Genomic DNA, 19,476 nt, shown 5'->3' with positions numbered 1-19,476 from the left:
CCACTTAATTTGACATAATATCCAGTTTCCAACAACAATAATATACCGGTAGTTTAATTGACAACCTACTAGCATCGAAATTCTCATTAAGAATGGCTCCCGCGGATAAAAAAGGGCAATTTTCAACTAGGTGGGCGTTATTCTAGGAGAGCGGTCGCTCTCTTAGATAAGACTTGATACTGCCTCTAATGCTTAAGGAGGGTTTTTTTATTGGCCGTAACTTTTTTCGTATTGTGTTTGCTGCTTTGAAATTTTGCAAGTGAACTAAAATTTGGGCCCTAATTTTGTGGTTAAAATTTCAAAGAGATCCATCTAATAGTTAATTCTATAAAGAATGAAGTTGCTAAGGGTGGTTTTAGAATCCATAAAATTAATCCGACATTTGGCGAAAGATACTATATTTTTCCATAGACATAACATGGGAAATTTATAAAAAAGAACATTTTCTCCGAAGACATATAAGGAAAACTATTCACTCGTTACGTTTGGGAACCATCTTAAATGAAAGATAACACTTCAATGTATCTACTTTTCAAGTTTCATAAACATCAATTAAGTTTAAGTATTGGTTTTAATCATTATAAACACATACTTCGACTTACGTTGCTTTGGGTACTGAAGTTACGGCGTATTACCACTGATAGAGACACGCAATTTACTCCTAATTTTTTATGTTGGACTTACCATGACTTACGGCGTTTTCGACGTGATTCACACCGTTAGGGGGACTTAAGCAAGAAAAACATGGCGTTAGATCCCCCGCGCCTTTAAGCGCTTAAAACCAAAGTTTTTTTAATTGGAATTAAAATGGAGGCTAATTAGGTCTGATTTTTATTGTTTTCGTAACAAAAACATCATTGGAATTTACTATAATAAATTTTAAACTTTAAAACAACCTGAATATTTTATTATTAAGCAATTTCGCTAAGCCTCGGTCAAAATAGCGATATAGGCAAGTAAGGAAACATCAATTTCGGTAATTTCAAAAGCCAGGCTGCCCAGGCATTACGATTACCGGTACGTTCAAATAAATTATAAACAAATTAATTATTTATCTTACTTGTAGATCAATCAATTACTACAGTGTTATTTGTGACAGCTGGGACACATTGTAGAGGTAAATTTTACACCTTAATGTTGAAACCTCCAGCTCCGCTCCACTGACTAAACGTTGGACATAACTTTTCAATGGAAATTATGACAAACCGAACTGTGCAGATTCTTTCATTTAATAACATTTAACATTCGCCTTATTTAAATTCAAATTATACATTAAAGGTAAACCCATTGCTGTTCATTCAATCTCTAACATGTTTTCTTAATTTTGACATACCAACGTAACTCTCGCAATTTTGAGGCCTAGTTTTTTAAAGTCGATTATAACACGATGTTTAATTAAATGATATTACTTTTGGTTTATGTAAAATATGTAAAATACTGTTCAGTGGTCTTGCAACTAAGCCTTCTCAAAGAAGTCAAAGTTTCTGAAATTATTGGGAAAATAAAATATGTTTCTTAGACGCAAGTGTACGTTACCAAAAAATGATTCCAAACTTACGGTTAGTAGACGGAATTCATAAACGTCGAACGCAACGCAATTTAGTACAGGCAAAGGCAGGGCGTCGTGGCCAAACTTTCCTCCTTTTGCGCACGACGCCCTGCCTTTGCCTGTACTAAATTGCGTTGCGTCCGACGTTTATGAATTCTACCTTTTAAGGCTCTGAAATTAGTCGAAGTAAATAAGAAAGCGGATTTTAGAGTTTCAAATTCAATAAAATCCAAGTAATGTTTTCTAATTTCTTTTATTTTTAAAGAAGTTTAAAACAAGGAAAAAAACATGAAGAAAAAAACAAATTAAAAAAAACATGAAGAAAAAAACAAATTAAAAAAAAATATCCAGGAAACCAAAGTTAATTTTTGAACCTACGAAAAACATAATCTCAACATCATTTTTCTTGAAATAAAACTGAAATTGTATTCCAGTAAAAAAATTTAACGTGACTTGACTTACATCAAAAACATTTCTATTATTTTAATTTTGCGAGACGGAGGCTTCTTCCTCGGTGGAGGGTTCTCTCTCGGTGGAGGGTTGCTCCTGGCCGGAGGCTACCTCCATTTTTTCCTCAATTTCTTTTTCTGCGCCCTCAGGCTTTTCTTCGTCTACTTTTTAAAAAATATAACTTAATTAACATGACCCTATTTTTTCCTCAATTTTTTTTTCTGCGCCCTCAGGCTTTTTTTCGTCTACTTTTTAAAAAATATAACTTAATTAACATGACCCAATTTTTTCCTCAATTTTTTTTCTGCGCCCTCAGGCTTTTTTTCGTCTACTTTTTAAAAAATATAACTTAATTAACATGACCCTATTTTTTCCTCAATTTTTTTTTCTGCGCCCTCAGGCTTTTTTTCGTCTACTTTTTAAAAAATATAACTTAATTAACATGGCCCTAGATTACTTTCCTAAACCCCAGTATATTTCAACTATGCTCATATAAATAAAACAATAACAGTAGCAGTAGCGCCTAAAACCGTCAGGAACCACAGGTAAATTTATTAAAATAATACCATACCTAGTTTTTTTGGGCAAGTTCTGGCAAAATGGCCTTCTTTTCGGCAGTTGTAACATATTTTTTTTCCTCTGGGTCTCTTACCCCCTCTCCCACCTCCTCTCCCACCTCCTCTTCCACCTCCTCTCCCACCTCCTCTTCCACCTTCTCTTCCACCTCCTCTCCCACCTCCTCTTCCACCTCCTCTCCCACCACGTACACCACCATTGCCGGGACCGCTGTCCCCAAAACTGTTGAAAACAGTAACTTTACAACCCGTTACGTTCATTTTGCTAAGCCTAAACAATAGACGACAAATTAGTTGATTTAAACAACAAAAAATGCCATTATTTTTCATTCATTTTTAATCTCGGCAACTAAATTAAGTGTTGATAAATCTAATTTTACGCCGAAGTTTAAAAACAAATGGAAAATTATGACTTATTAAATTATTGCATATCAGATCTTACTTTTGATGTAACAGTTTTGTTTGAAAAATTAGGGATAAAATTAGGTTTTCCTATTGGCTATAACCAAAGAGACGCTATTGGCTATCGCCAAAGAGTGACGCGCCATTTAGCGGTAGTTTTGGAAACTGCTCTAACGGAGTATTGGGAGTAAGGAAGGAGGAAGGCGAGGCTGTACATTTCGCAAGGCTTAAGTTATAGGAACATAAGTTATGTTCCACATAACAGCGTTAACAACATGGTGCCTAGCAAAAAGTATTGCTGTGTCCCACAGTGTAATTCCAGATTAAAACTAAATTTCCCAGGTTGAAGTATGCATAGTTTTCCAAAAGAAATGAAGTTTCGTAAATAATGGAAACGCGTCCTTAAAATTCGAAAATATGTTTCAAATCAGGTACTTGTATGCAGTTTGCATTTCAAGAATAAGAATACTGATTAATTTTTTCCCCCGGTTAGTTCTTTTTTTTAAGTATTATGAATTGAAGACCGGGATTTAATGTGCTTGTTACTTCAGATATGCCGACAAGGAAAAGGAAACTAAAGCTTGGAACTTGCCCTTCACAATGTTTGCTTATATTGACCCACGACAAAATTATTTCCGAAGTTAACAGAAAGAAAGTTAAGGGAAGGAAGCAACCGGCTGATAATCGACAAAGAAACTTAAAAAGTGATTCAGAACCTTCAACTTATAGCCGGTCGAATTCAGAAAGAGAAATAGATGCCCCAGTATGCACTGACAAGCAAGCAAATAATGAATTTGGTTTGAATTCTTCCGAAACTGAGGTCTGTGAGCTGACATCAAGAGAGAAAAGATGTTTCAGTGCAACTGAACACTTACTTTTCTGAGCCCTTTAGTATTATGAATTCAGTTAAAACTGAGAAGGATTTAAACCGTATGATCGGTATTTCCAATTTCAAATTATTTTACGCCCTTGTGGAATCTATGACGATGTTAATAAATTTTAAAGTTCACATCCCAATAAAAGGACTTTCTCTTCTTGTTTTAATGAAAATTAAACTAAACTTGACGTACGATGTTCTTTCTACTGTGTTTAATATGTCTGATACCAGTTGCCGCAAATACTTTAAACAAACAGTATTTATTGTGGCTAATGTTTTTAAATGCGCAATCAAATGGCCCTCTAGGGAAGAAATCATTAATTGCATGCCAAAATGTTTTAAAGGCTTTGAAAAAACTGTGGTGGTATTGGAATGTTTCAAAATTACAATAGAAAAACCTTAATGCCTTAAATGTAAAATCTAGTCTCATAAAAAGGGTAACCATATGGTTAAAATTTTGGTTGGCGTATCTCCTGCTGCTTTGATTGCATTTTTGAGTAGAGCTTATGGAGGAAGAGCATCTGACTAATTCATTACTTTCCACAGTAAAGTATTGGACAAGTTAACACCCAATGTTGACACATGCATGGTAGATAAAGGATTCAAAATAGAGAAGGAATGTTTAGAAAAAGGAATTAAAATTTTTATTCCACCATTTCTGAAAAAATCTAAACAGTTTGCGGAAAAGAAATCACTTCAAAACTTTAAAATACCAAAAGCAAGGGTGCACGCAGTGAGAGTGATACAAAGATTAAAACTTTTTTCAATCTTTAATGAAAACCTGGATTGAGAGATGACATATTTCATTAACCCTTTGTTTTTAATTGCAGCTGGTATTATAAATATGTCATCACCAATGTAAATTAGATGAAGTTAGATTTTAATAAAATGGATATTTGGTTTTTAAAAAAATTTAATTGACTCAGTTTTACAATTTCATCACAATAATTTATGTAGTAAAAAACAATTTTAACCAATTTGAAATAAAAATGTCTATTTTACTACAGTGACTAGTATGTTTTTGTAATTTTTGCTATAAGTGACCATGTGACATTGTTCCAAATTTTAAACTGCTATCCCCAACTGAATCCGTCCATAATAACCTTTGTTTTTTCTTAAAAAATTACTTCATCATTTTTCTCCTCCCGTTTTTAAATATGGAATCTGCTTTGGTTCAATTAACACGGGGATTGAAATGGTGGCTCCTTCAGTGGGACACTTTATTTCCAATAACAAAGTAGCTTTACTGATGTTGTGTCATTTCCTAATTGAGTATTTTTGTGCCCCTAAAAATTTAACTTTTTAAGATGCTTTTCAGTTTATAGTGGCCAGCTGAAAGTTTGCAATGCAGCCTATCTTTGTTATGAAGAGCCATAGCAGTACATGAAGCTCTGACTAACAGCTAAACAGTGTTTACATTTTATGGTTAATCCTGCAGCACAAAGGCTGAATTCTTCTTTCCATCAAAAGTTGCAGAGGTTAACGGTAATAGTATATGCGCTGCACTTCTTTATTCATTGTAAAGGCACCCACCTGTAAACAAGCCACATGCTTAGTGTCGCCATTATTATTATTATTATTATTATTATTATTATTATTATTATTATTATTATTATTATTATTATTATTCATCTTCACCTTTCAATTGACAAATTATTTTTAAGAGGCTGAGTCCCTGAAAATCACTTTGTTTTTTAAACCATAGCTCTCTACGATTGTTAAGCCTCGGTCGTCTCTACTTTGTATGCTGCATAATATGACGTGCTTGCACTTTTTATTTATTTATAAAATATTCTCCTGACCTTCCAGTTCCATTAGACATCGTTTTCAATCTCCTTCGTTGTTATACGCGTATTTATAAAATCCAGACAATGATATCTTAAACTTGTCAACTTTTTAAATACTTTATTCTTAAAATTGCGCTATTATTGTTATTGATAAACACATCGTACTCCGTTAAAGAGGCCATTTTGAAAACCCTACAGTGTTGTGTCGAACTCAGAGCAAAAAAAAAAAAAAAAATAATGTCGAACAGCGTGGGAAATAAGGCGGTGGCACAGGGCAAATGACCAGTTTAAAAATTGCCTGGACCAGTTTAAAAATTAAATCGGAGGGGGGTCAGTGGTCCACAGGACCACTAAGAAAATTCAAGGGTTTCCAGAGTCCAGACATTAGCTAATATATTTTAATTATCCACTTCTTCAATTTAGCAGACGACGCGCCCTGGTCAGTGGTCATGGACCAGTTTATTTATTCCAGGCCAGAGGGGTCGCTGGCCCAATGTCCAGTTTAAAAAAAATCCTTATTTCCCACCCTGGTGTCGATAGTCGATACAGAAGTAGTTCAGTTCAGATTTTTACCATTGGTAACCAAATCCTAGTCAAGGACCGTAGGACTGAATGAACCGAGGTGAACCAACATTGCTGAAAAATTACCGCGAGACAAGATTGGGCCAGAATTCACCTCGTGGATTCATGGTCACGTTTCACTTATAAAATTTGACCAGAAGAACCCTATTTACTTCTGATTTAACCCTTATTTTCGTCCGTATATTTCTTGTCCAGTCAAGGACTTTGCGTTGGTTAAAGGTAATCTTCAAGGAAGTTTTAATAATCTCGATTAAACTTTTAAGCCGTATTTAGGCTTTTATTTAGGCTTCTATCTTTACAGGCCTTGGCCTTCTGTGGTACACTGTTACTAAATAAAGTATTATTAGTTTTTTTGTTATCCTTTTTTTGTACATAAACTGTACTAATAACTTTCATTTTCATTAAGGTATTTTTTCATATCGTTCGAGTATTTCTCATTTTTTGTATTATTTAACATATTTTTATGTATATTTCATTCGGGTTATTACAATATTAAGACGTGATTTTTATTTATTTTTGTATATCAAATAAATCTGGATGTACTTTGGATTCGCAGTTCTGCGTGTGAATTGTGTCTCCAATTATTTCGTATCTTTTGCAGATACAAAGTGTTCTGTGTGAATAGGATATCTTTGTGATTTTAAAGTGTTCTGCGTGAACCATTCTATCTAATATCTTTGTGATTCCAAAGTGTTCTGCGTGAACCACTCTTTTGATTATCTTTGTGATTCCAAAGTGTTCTGCGTGAACCAATCTATTGAATATCTTTGTGATTTCAAAAGTGTTCTGTGTGAACCACTATATTGGATATCTTTACGATACCAAAGTCTTCTGTGAGAACAACTTAATTGGATCATTACGATACCAAAGTCTCTTGTGTGAACTATTTAATTGGTTTCAATATTATTTACAATGGTTTCTCGAGAAACAGCTAAGAGACAAAAAAACCAACAACGTTGGTTAAAACAGAGTAAAGCTTTGAAAACAAAGCAAGCTAAACAACTTGTGGATATGAAATACTATTTGAAAAGCAAGGAGTATTATCAGAAAAGAAATTCAAAAAGGTATGCAACCCACAAATCTCCGATTGAGAGAGCAAAGAAAAATAAGAGATCTATGCCACCAGGTGCCGCCACTAGTGGTTTGACAAACAACAAAAAGACTAGTAAGAAACATTTTCCAGTGGGTAAAAAAGGTTTCGCGACAAAAAAACTAAATAAAGGAATTTTTAAGACGAGAAACAAGAAATTCATAGCTGAAAGTTTCAAACGATTTTTAGTGACAAGGCTCACTGAAAGATTATCTGCGACAAAATCTTTGGACAGCTTGACTAAAGAGGGGAATACAAAGTTACTCTCTCGAAACCTAAAATGCCAATTGCTAGCGGGTAAAATTTTACACTTGAAAAGGCAATTATATTCGGCATACAATTACCATCTTACAGGGATGGTTAGTGAATTTCAGGATTTTGTCAAAAAAATCAAAGAAATTGGGTCTGTTAATCAGAACAATTTAACGCATATAGTGGGTGGTAAAAGGCTTCACAGTAGTCACAAAGAGGCCTATTTCCATGAAACCACCTATTACCCAATTGGATATAATTTAAAAATACTGAAAAATGACCACGAATTACGCTATGCCAAAGTTATCCAACTTGATGCTGATGGGCATGTTCGTAAAGTGCTGAGAGACTGTGTTATCAATGGCAATAAAGAATTATTCGTTGACGAAACGGGCAATTTCGTTGACATTAATAATAACAACAAAGCTGATGATGTTGAGAGAGTCTTTCAAGTAAATGATTCGGGAGTGGTTACGAACCTTTTCAACATTGTTGAAACTGAGGAGAACAATCCGAAAAGAAATTTCGTGGTCAATGAAAGTGGTCTTATTGAAACTAAACCCAAAACCGTTTATTGGAAATGCAGTGATATATGTAATGTTCGAACTAGAGCCATTGCGAAAGTGCTAACTTTCATAAATACGGTTGCAAATGCGAATGAAAAATCACTGACTAAAATTTTTGAGTCTGATTTGGACCTTTGCGAACTAAAAAGACAATTTTCTAAAAAATCAAACGTGTTTATACCACCAGATGGGGACGAAATAGTGGTGAGAGTAGTTCCGTTCCTTGGACACACTTTTTACTGCCCTGATAGCGAAGAGTGCCAAAGTCATTTGCGTTCTTTCGCTGAACTCGCTCCTCATTATTCGGGAATTAGAACTATTCTGAATAAGATCTATCAAGTCAAAGCGTTGCTCAACGCGTTAACGAAAATTTCAACTGAAATTGAAAGTGGTGATTATGATTCTCTCACCAAAATAATGGGGGAATTGAGAAAAATCCTTGACGCACGAGGAAAAAATGTAAATAACGAGCAAAACAACGCGTCCACAGGGAGCGAAAACGCTCCAAGACCGAGTCTTGATGAAAGCGAAATCTTGAATCTTTACGAAACTCAATTCGTTCGAGCGGCGTTAAATAATAACGAATTTCATGAGACTCCCTGTGACTGCTGCCAAAGATTGTTCAAAAAATCTGATTTAAGAGCAATAGAAAAAATGGTAGACAGTGCTGTTTTCGATAACGAGGCCTATCTGATATTAAGAGCTGGATGGATAATGAACAATTCAGAAACTAGAGAGGCAGACAAGCTTCTATGCCGTTACTGCTCTACGGATTTACGAAAGGGAAAAGTTCCCATCAGAAGCTTCCTAAACAACTTGTTGGTTGACAGTCCTCCACCAGATGTCACTGATTTAAACATGTTTGAGAAAGTTTTAATTCAGCTTGTGAAGCCCTTCCACACTGTGGTACGGTTAGGTACTAAAACCAATTCAAACATGCAGTTCGGTACGGTTAAAGCTTTAAAGGGAAGAGTAATTTATCTTCCAATACCCGTGGAGAGTAATTTGAAGATGATTCCCAAGACATTGCCCAAAAATCACGAACTGCATATCTTGGTGAATGGCGTTCCCACTGCGGACAAAAAAGTTTGGCAACAGGTTGTTTGCCTCGAAAAAGTGTTGAAAGCGTTCACTGTGCTGAAAAATATTAATCCTTTGTATAAAGACATTGATATTTCGGCAATGAACGAGGAATATATTTGTGGAACGCAAGAAATTGAAGGAAATGAAAATTCATTGACTCCCCATGAATTACTGAGCGTAACAGATCCACTTGCGTTGATTAACGATGGATCTGATGCGGTGACACGCGCTTCCGCTGCGCTTCCAATAGAAGGGCCAGCGGATAGTCCTCACGACGTCCAACGTGACCAAAACGCTTCGAACATGCAGGAGCTGGATAAAAATCAGTCTAGCCTTGCACCAGGCAACGACTACAAAATTTTAACACAGCCCGAGGCTTTGTTGCGAAAACTTTCTGAGGATGAAGCCAATGATCTGTACGATCACTACTCTATTCATCCGGTGAACGTCCAACCACCGAAAGATTTATTGACCGCTTACCAAATGAAGCGCGTCGAAGCCGAGCCAGTTAGCACTTGGGACAAAAACTTGGAATACTTGAGCTTCGTTCATTTGTTCCCCAAGGGTCGCTACGGCAAGCACGATGATAGACCATTTGGGAAATTAACTGAAACAGAGTATCGTTTATCTCGTCTTTTGAACAAAAGTCCAATTTTTAGACGAGATTACGCCTATATGTTTCATTGTTATCAAGAATGCGAAATGAAGGCGATCTCTAGCAGTTTGAACTACGTTCTTCGTGTTAAAAAACCCATGCCAATTGGGGTTGAAAATTTGCTCAATCGAGTTGAATCCGGCGATAAAGAACTTGAGAGTAATTTAGCTACTTTCTTGGGTCATATTCGAGGAACGAAGGACTACTGGTACAAGGTCCTTAGGTGCGTTTTGGCGATGATACGGGAATTTGATCCTCCCACGTGGCTCTTGACTTTTAATCCGGCCGAATACGATGATTTGGAACTGCACGATCACTTGAGAAAAATTAATTCAGACGTTCCAGGAGTAGAATCGATGACGGTGGCTGAATTGTTGAATCTCGACCCACTTAGCGTCAATTTGCACTTTCACAACAAAGTTCGTACGCTGCTAAACAACTTTGTTTTGTGTAAGCAAAATCCAGTTCTTGGCATGATAGAACATCATTTTTTGCGGGTTGAATACCAATCACGAGGTTTACCTCACTACCACATGCTTTTGTGGGCCAAGGACGCTCCAAAGATCGGAACTTCTTCGACCGAGACTATTTTGGATTACGTGCAAAAACACGTCACGTGTTCGATGCCAAGCGCATCCGTAAGCCCGGAACTGTACCGGCTGGTAAAAAAATTCCAAACTCATAAATGCACCTCCAGTTGTTATAAGAAGGTCAAAAATTCTAAAAAGGGATTGAAAGTGTGTCGTTACGGTTTCCCTCGAAACGTAACAAACGTTGCCACTATGAATGCCGTTGGATCAGTTACTCGTCACCGTAAAATGAAAAAGGTGCAGAAACGACTGTACGACTTGCCAAGAAAACAGCACGAAGTTTTAATCAATGATTATAATCCCGCGCTACTATTGGCTTCCAAAGCCAACATGGATTTGCAATTTGTCGCTGACAAATCGGAAATAGTGGCAAACTATGTCACTGCGTACGTCACAAAGGGAGACCGGGCTGACATGGATCAAAGTTTTGCCGAGTTAGGGCACGAAAGTTTGTCCAAAAGATTATTTGCCTATAGATTGAAATCACTGACTTCTAAGTCAGTAGGCATATACGAAGCTATGGATCTTATGTTGGGCCAAGATCTTTACAACAAATCCGACAGCACTAAATTTATAAACACTAACTTGAAAGAAAACCGATCGAGAATTTTGAAAGGTTACAAGGAACTCGAACGTTTAAGGGAAACTGACCCCGAAAGCAAGGACACTTACCTAAAAGGGTTCGTCGACGACAAGTATCCAAATCGTCCCGACAGCTTGGAAAATCTTAGTTTGCGGGAATTTGGACGGTTTTACGATTATAAGAAGCACTCTGATGGTGTCGAGAAAAATGCGAATGTAATCGAGTTGAAAAACAATCTGGGTTTCATGAGAAAGAGAATTAAGCCCTACATAGTAGAGCACTACATTCACGACCCGATAGAGGAGAAAGAAAAGTATTGTCACGCTCTACTGATCCTCTTCAAACCGTGGCGTGACGAAAATGAGCTATTGGGCGAGTTTGAAACCTACGCGGATGCTTTCGAAAACTCGCTTTCAGTGTTAAAAGATATGAGAGAATATCACGAGAAACTCTCGGTTTCCAAAGAAGTTGAAAAGAAACGGAAGGCTTCTAAAAAGGCGAAAGAGCCAGAAACCATAATTTCTGAGGCCGAAAGTGAAGACGATGAAAATGCGCTACAAGGGAAAGAAATTGTTATCGAAACCGAACACGCGATGGCTGATGTGGAAGCTGCCATGGAAATGAATTTCGAGACTGATGTTGACAATGTGGCGTTACTAAACTCGGATCAAAGGCGAATATATGATCAGATCATGAATCACTTCTCCCAAGAGGGAGAAAAGTCTAGAAACAAGTGCCTTTTTGTGTCGGGACCTGGTGGCACTGGCAAATCGTTTCTTATCGACACTCTCGCCAACGCCGTTAGGCGACGTTTTCAAAATCCTGCTAGCGTGGCAATTGCCGCGCCAACGGGTTTGGCAGCGTTGAATGTTAATGGCGTAACATTACACAGATTACTAATGTTGCCGGTAGATCATGGGCGTATCGCCGAATACCATTCCCTGAGTTCTGACAATATGAGCATTATGAAAGAAACTTTGGGAAATTTAAAACTGTTAATTATTGATGAAATTTCTATGGTCTCTTCGGTGTTACTGACTCACGTTCACTTGAGGCTGAACGAATTTTGGGAAATGAACCAACCATTTGGTGGAGTTGTATTTATCCTTGTTTTGGGAGACTTTTTCCAATTGCCTCCGGTTCAAGGAAATCCCGCGTTTATCAAAATCACTTCCGAAGAAGCCAGACTTAGATTCAATTGCATCGGAGGAAGTGATCTTTGGAAGTTTTTTAAATACGATGAACTAACGCAAAATGTTAGACAAGCCAAAGACCAAAGTTACGGCGACATTCTTAGCAGAGTTAGAATTGGAAATATTTCCGAAGCTGATGTTACAACCCTAGAATCTAGATTCGTTGAGGGAGGAAAAAACATCGAGGTGGCTATGGAGCTTTTCATTAAGCTGTCCAATGAAGGGTTTCAACCAATTTGTTTGATGCCTAAATTAGCCATGTGCGATAAATTCAACTTTGAAATGCTGCGAAAAAGCGGCGAAAAAGTTGAAAGTATTCCTTGTCAGGATAGACTCGCAGACTGTGACAAAAAAATGAATAAAAACATTCTCGGGAGGCTGCAAAGGCTAGAAAACGAACCGTCCAAAACGGGCGGTTTGGAGAGCAAGTTACTTCTTTGCGTTGGCTGCCGAATAATGGTCAGAAGGAATATCAGTTTTGAAAAAGGCGTTGTAAATGGTACGATGGGTTTCATAACTGGATTCAAGAAGGACGAACAAGGAAACGTTACTGGTATTTTTCTCAGAGTAGATCGCGAACCGAATAACGACGACGATATCGCCGATTTTTTAGTTGAGAAAATTAGCGTTAAATTTTTGCTCATGGCAAAAATTTATATTAAGCGCTCCCAGTTTCCCGTCATCCTGGCGTACGCTATTACGATACACAAAAGCCAAGGCATGAGTTTAAAATGCGCCATTATGGATTTAGGTCCGAATTTATTCGGAACCGGCATGGCGTACGTCGCTTTATCAAGAGTGACGTCTTTAGCCGGACTACATCTATTACAGTTCGATCCGACTAAAATTAAGGCGGATGGACGAGCCATTATGGAGTATAACAGGCTTCGCAAAAAATATAGGCCAGATCTGCCTCTATTGAAAATAACGGAGTCAAAACAAAGCCAAGGTAGAAAAAGAAGTGCACCTACTCTATCCAAAAGCCTTTTAGAAGGCGAGGAAGAGAGATGTGACGATACGGCGCAGGAAATGCCAAAGAAGAAAAGGAAGGACCAACAGAGTTTGGATAGTTTTCCCGTGAAAGGTTTAAATAACGATGATCAAGTAACATGCTATTCAAATAGCGTTTTGCAATTACTGTTATTAGTGCCCGAATTAAGAGAATTGGTCAAATCTTACAACGGATCATTCGTAGAAAAACCAGTTTTACGCTGCCTTCATAACTCAATAAACGACATCGAGAGTTCTCAAGGTAGTTTTAGCCGTAAAGGCTTGGAACTGAGAATAGCTGTTGGTAATCACTTTTCGCTAAATGAGCAACAAGACGCCAGTGAATTTTTGATGGTTCTCTTGACGACACTAAGCCAAGAAATGGAAGCCGATTACTCTAAGGCTTTAAAAGATCTTTTTTGGTCAAAGTCTCGAAACGTTACCAAATGCCCCAAATGTCAAGTTGAACAAAATTCGGAAAACATTGTTCAAAGCAACATTTTCAATCTTCCACTAGAAAACCGAGATAAAATTGATTGGAAATCTTTAGAAAAAAGGATGAGATTAACAGAAATGCGATGCGTATTTTGTAATAATCCTACAATACAAGAGCGTGATGTATTGATATCCAGCGGAAAGTACGTATTTCTGTGTCTTCTACGTGGCGACTACAAAGATGGTCGACCAATTAAGATTTCGACCAAAATATCAAGTTTCGAAAATCAAAAAGTCACAATGAACAAGATGCTTTTTAAAACTAAAGGGGTGATTATTCATAAAGGTGAATCGTTGGCCGAGGGACATTATGTGAACTTTGTGAGAAAAGATAACGGCTGGTACGAGGTCAGCGATACTATGATTAGAAAAAGAGAGAGATTCGTCAGTAACTTGACTGACGTCACTGTTCTGCTTTTGGAAAGAGTATAGACATTTTAAAGGAAATGTTAAGCGTCCGGATTCCTAAAAAAATTAACCCGTAGTAAACCCTCTAAAATTTATGCTACGTATCAGATGGTGTCATGTCCTGCCAGAGATGTACGAATAGTTTCATATTACCTTTAGAGTAATTCATGACTAGGTAAAATTATCGACCCTCGAGAAAGTTTAAGGTTTACGTTGGTTCAAGGTTCATTTCGGAGTTGTCTTGGCAATAGCTGTGAAAAGGGGAGCGGAGGGAGGGTTGTTGGGCCAGTGTTATACAGAAGAAAAAACTATATAGGATAAAAAATGTAACTTTTTTTAAGAAAGATTATCGTTCGCCTCGATATTAAAACGTAAATTAATTTTTAAGTTTTGTAGTACATCATCTAAATCTGAGTGTACTTTGGATTCACAGTTCTCGGTGTGAAGCGTGTACTCACTTATTTTGAATGTTTTGCAGGTACAAAGTGTTCTTTGTGAACCACTCTATTGTATATCTTTGTGATTCCAAAGTGTTCTGTGTGAATCACTCTATTGGATATCTTTGTGATTCCAAAGTGTTCTGTGTGAATCACTCAATTGAATATCTTTGTGATTCAAAAGTGTTCTGTGTGAATCGCTCTATTGGATATCTTTGTGATTCCAAAGTGTTCTTTGTGAATCGCTCTATTAGATATCTTTGTGATTCCAAAGTGTTCTGTGTGAACCGTTATATTGGATAACTTTACGATACATCCTGCCAGAGATGGACGAATAGTTTCCTACTGCCTTAGAGTAATTCATGACTAGGTAAAATTATCGGCCCTCGAGAAAGTTTAAGGTTTACGTTGGTTCAAGGTTCATTTCGGAGTCGTCTTGGCAATAGCTGTTAAAAGGGATCGAGCGGAGGGAGGGTTGTAGGGCCTAGCTATTGCTACGAGAGAAAAAAAAACACGAATCTTGCTTTAATTATAGAATTTCCAAGAGGTTAAAATAACTAAAAGCGTAACCCCTGTTAGTAAAGCGTTGCAATGAAATTAAATTTCTTAATAAGCTCGTAAAAAGGCTACTTAAAACTGAACAGACTTGTTGAACTGAAATTTAGACACTAGTATCCAAATTTTAAACCAATATCAATTCCAATTAATTTTTTCAAAGGGTTCACTAAATATCAGTTTCACAACTTCACTACCAACGCTCTACATATTTTAACGTTAAGACACTCTTTAAATTTATACATTACGCATTTTAAAAAGTTAAAAAAATCTAAACAAATTTTAAGTCATTACAACTAGAACACCCAAATAGCTTAAAATTTATATTTAAATAATATCTTTTATTATATCCTTTTCTTTGTATAATTTTTGTATAATATACCAGTAATTGTATTTTGGCTTAGAAATATATGAACTAATTTAATTGTCTGATTAACTAACACTCTACACTTTGTGTAGAAGTTGATTTTAAAGTGTAATAGAACTTTTCACTATTGTCGTCACCAAAAAAATATAGACATTGTCACCAAAAAAATATAGACATTGCCCCCATAAAAAAAAATAACTAAACTATTTTTTTCAATCAAATTATTCCAGGAAGTTTTGCATATTCTCTTAGTGTTTCTAAACAGCTAAGGTAATCTATCTGCGTGACAGGTAACTTTTCCTATAAATCAACAGGGGTAGAATTTGCAAAAAGTTTCTGGAAAATTTAAAAAAAAACATATTTTTAAGTTTAATAACCATTTCATTGTCTTTTTGGTAACCCATGCACACAGTGTTCTTTTACTTTAAGCTAATAGTTGCGTGACAAAATTTTTAAAACATAGCCTAAAATTTTATATTTAAATGAACATATAATAGCCAGTAAATGGTAAAGTTTTACTTCAACCCGACCCCCCCCGCCCATTTACACAACTGATATAACCAAGTACAACATTCTTTCGACAAATCCGTAATTTCCTATGGTATCAACATGCGCCAACAGAAAGATATTTCATCATAGCCAACACGAGTAAAATAAAATACTTAAAATGTACAGTTAAAAACACGATGCCCTATAGAACTTCCCGAACTATCATTATGGAAAAAACCAACAAGACCTACGACAGACACGATATATCAAGAAATATCCATATCTCTACTGATATTCAGACGCTTTGGACTGGCACGTTCAAAGAGTGAAAGTGACTTAGGATCAAGAACAACAAAGATGTACAAAGAAACAACCTTTGTGTTGGCTTCAACTATATCAATTACAAAAAATACATCTCAATTCTTCAACTTCGCTACATAACTCCTTTACGACTTGGCAAGCGGTCCACAAACAAATAGAAGCTCGTAAAAGGATTCGCAAAATAACTTCTTCAAACAAAGGTTGCCTAATAACGGCTGTATATGTACTGTCGGAAGTTTAGCTCACTTCTGTAAGCCTAGCTTCTGGGCGACAAAGTTTTGAGGGAATAAGGGACTTGTCAGAATGCCTACCCTACAGGAACTGGCTACCCCGTGTCCAGAGGGTGCTGAAATACCCCAAATCGCCCTCCTTCACCACCCGATTAAACCTCAATTACTTCACTCGTTAATCTTTCATCACCGTGGACTATCAATTCAATTTGCATTGAAACTTCGTAATTAGAACCATCGCAGTTCAATTTGCATTGAAACTTCTCAATTAAAACCATCGCAATTCAATTTGCAATGAAACTTCTCAATTAAAACCATCGTAGTTCAATTTGCAATGAAACTTCTCAATTAAAACCATCGCAATTCAATTTGCGTTGAAACTTCGTAATTAAAACCATCGCAATTCAATTTACATTGAAACTTCGTAATTAAAACCATCGCAATTCAATTTACATTGAAACTTCGTAATTAAAACCATCGCAATGAACGTTTGACAAACAAAACAAGCTCGATGAAATCAGTAATTAAAGATGTCAATCAATGACACTCACCAACCACTAACGCTATCAAGCAATAATGCATACGAAAAATGTTTATGAAATGAATTAGAATTATCACTAACAATTAAAGGGCATCAGAAAAACTCATATTTTACATCAACATATCAGTACGCTTTTAAAAAGCATCTTTAAAAATGTTAAAGGTGATTTAACAAAAACACCCCTGCCCCCCCCCTTTATAGAAGACAAAAAAATTACTCTTTTTCTGGCAACTAGGCTATTATAAGTTCCCAATTTGAGAGTTCTAGGATTACATGTATATAAACACTTTTTAAAAATGGAATCTTTCACTTGAGAGATTATCAAAATTATTATAGGCATTCAACAATAATGTTGGACTCTTAAGTCCATCCTTCACGTATGATTGTCTTTGAAAATTTCATTAATCTCTTCAATGATTACATAGTGAAACTTACATTTACTACTGAATTGAGAATTTTACGAGAACAAATCACTAATTATTTTAAATACCATTCTGGGGACAACAGTTAGGAAGCTACGAATAAAACCTTATAAAATACGCAACTATTAGCTTAAACATGGAAAACAAAAATATTACTAGAAAAAAAAAATTTAATAATACAATTCATAATAACAAATAAACCATGGGAATTTAAGCCCAAATTAAATGCTGTAAATAAATGCAGCTATACCAAACCAAAAGTGTACATAAAATAAATCTTTTGTGCATTAACAGAACATCATCATACGTGTTTAAAGCTTTTAAAATACTCAAAAAAATAAATATTCATAATGTTATTTAATTCTTTAATGATTCACGAGGAATTATTGAACAAAAGTTAACTTCAAAATTCCAGATAATGTTATAATTTTTCATTAAAGAACTCTTTTCTTGAATAAAATTATTGACCATAAATTTTATAGTTATTAAATTACTGTACTCAAGACCTAAATAGCTGACAACACGTAATTTCACGATTCATTTCATAAGTATAAATAAATAGTTATTTTCAATGCTTAATGCTAAGGCTAAACAGTTCCATTGCCTGCCCTAACACGGTGCCTAATATTCTACCCTACAATTTTTCAATACCAAAGTCAGAAACCAACTAGAAGTCAATACGAGGGCGGACCTTAAGTAGCTTATGCCAGCTTTTTCAAAAACACACAAAAAAATCTCTAACAGTACCAAAGTAGCGATGTTGCACTAAATTTGCGCCTGTTATTGTTTTCAAATTATTTTCAAATTGCCCCATTTAGAACGATATTACTAAATTGGATGTTTTTCCACCAAAATATTGCTACCTTTCCCAAATTATTGGTAGTTGGTTTATTTATAGTCAGGTTTACCAGAAATTGACTATTTCACCAACTGGCGGAATAAGACATACTTTAAAGTCATTCATGTTGAACGTGATTAAGAATGATCTACGTGGGAACATCTGGTATATTTCTGGTCAACCCCCATCGGGAATTAATTAATAATGCCGATTCTATGGTATGTGGAAATCGGAAATTAAATAATAACGCCGATTCTATGTTATAATTCAATACGCGATGAAATAATGGCTAATAGCAACCCCGGTTTCAACATTAAAATAAATTAATAAACAATTAAGACTGAAGTTGCAGATATTAATCAAAAATGTCTTGATTAGAATCAAGACTTAAAAAAGTATCGATAAGACTGAGGTTATCACTTGACTTAAGGTTCAGATATTAATTTTTCTTTTTAATTGAAACTTAAAGGCATGCTTAAGAAAAAACAACGTTCCATTACCGTTTTCCGTTGAAATAACTTATTTTACAGGTAATCAATTTCAAAAATTTACTTATCTCGGGTTTTCGGGCACAATTCCATTCCCCCAAAACATTTTATCATTACATTAATTACTTTTGAGAGATAACGTGTCAAAATAAGCTTTAAAACAATAAAAAACTGAATGAGCGGTCTGTTTAGACATGACCAACACTTTCAAATCAGTGTTGCCAATGTTAGAAAGTGGATTTCCTCACTTCCATTTTAAAATTTCACTCATTTCCCGCACCCCCTTTTTTACAGTCATATTTATCTGGATTATTTTATCCTACTAAGCTTAATATGGAATATCACTCTGCATGGATTTGACAATATGTACAAATGCTCCAAAATGCTATAAAGCTTAAAAATTCTCAAAATATGCTTTCTTTCTTTTTCAGTGCCAAACTTAAAATCACCGAATTTATTTCAAAATGTCGCTTGAAATTATTAAACCGGACAAAATTTTGGAAAATACACAAATTTTAACTGCACAGTCTTCACTATTAACCCTTTAACAGGAAAATTCTGACATCTGATCGATTTCGGAAAAATATTACCTTTTCCCCACAAAATTACCCACACATTGGCAACACAGCTTTAAAAAGTTACAACAAGCACCCTTTCGAGA

At 35.7% G+C, this 19,476-nt stretch overlaps 2 long non-coding RNA genes across 5 annotated transcripts; both read left to right on the top strand.

Moving 5' to 3' along the window:
* Positions 1 to 386: 386 nt before the first annotated feature.
* Positions 387 to 1,996, top strand: LOC149621653 (uncharacterized). 4 transcript variants are annotated; one of them, XR_016375021.1, is made up of 3 exons: positions 387 to 952; positions 1,067 to 1,559; positions 1,818 to 1,996. It is a non-coding gene; the product is annotated as an uncharacterized LOC149621653 (long non-coding RNA). The 4 variants fall into 4 exon arrangements; XR_016375019.1 differs by having other exon boundaries at positions 1,815 to 1,996; XR_016375022.1 differs by having other exon boundaries at positions 387 to 956; positions 1,815 to 1,996.
* A 75-nt stretch (positions 1,997 to 2,071) lies between these two features.
* Positions 2,072 to 3,408, top strand: LOC149621652 (uncharacterized). Its single transcript, XR_016375018.1, has 2 exons — positions 2,072 to 3,254; positions 3,319 to 3,408. It is a non-coding gene; the product is annotated as an uncharacterized LOC149621652 (long non-coding RNA).
* The last annotated feature ends 16,068 nt before the right edge of the window (positions 3,409 to 19,476 follow it).

The sequence above is a fragment of the Phalangium opilio genome, unplaced genomic scaffold (genome assembly GCF_054372755.1).
Source record: "Phalangium opilio isolate 3A_F unplaced genomic scaffold, DU_Popi_V2 ptg000201l_1, whole genome shotgun sequence".
Taxonomy (NCBI): domain Eukaryota; kingdom Metazoa; phylum Arthropoda; class Arachnida; order Opiliones; family Phalangiidae; genus Phalangium; species Phalangium opilio.
This window is presented reverse-complemented; position numbering and strand designations above follow the sequence as displayed.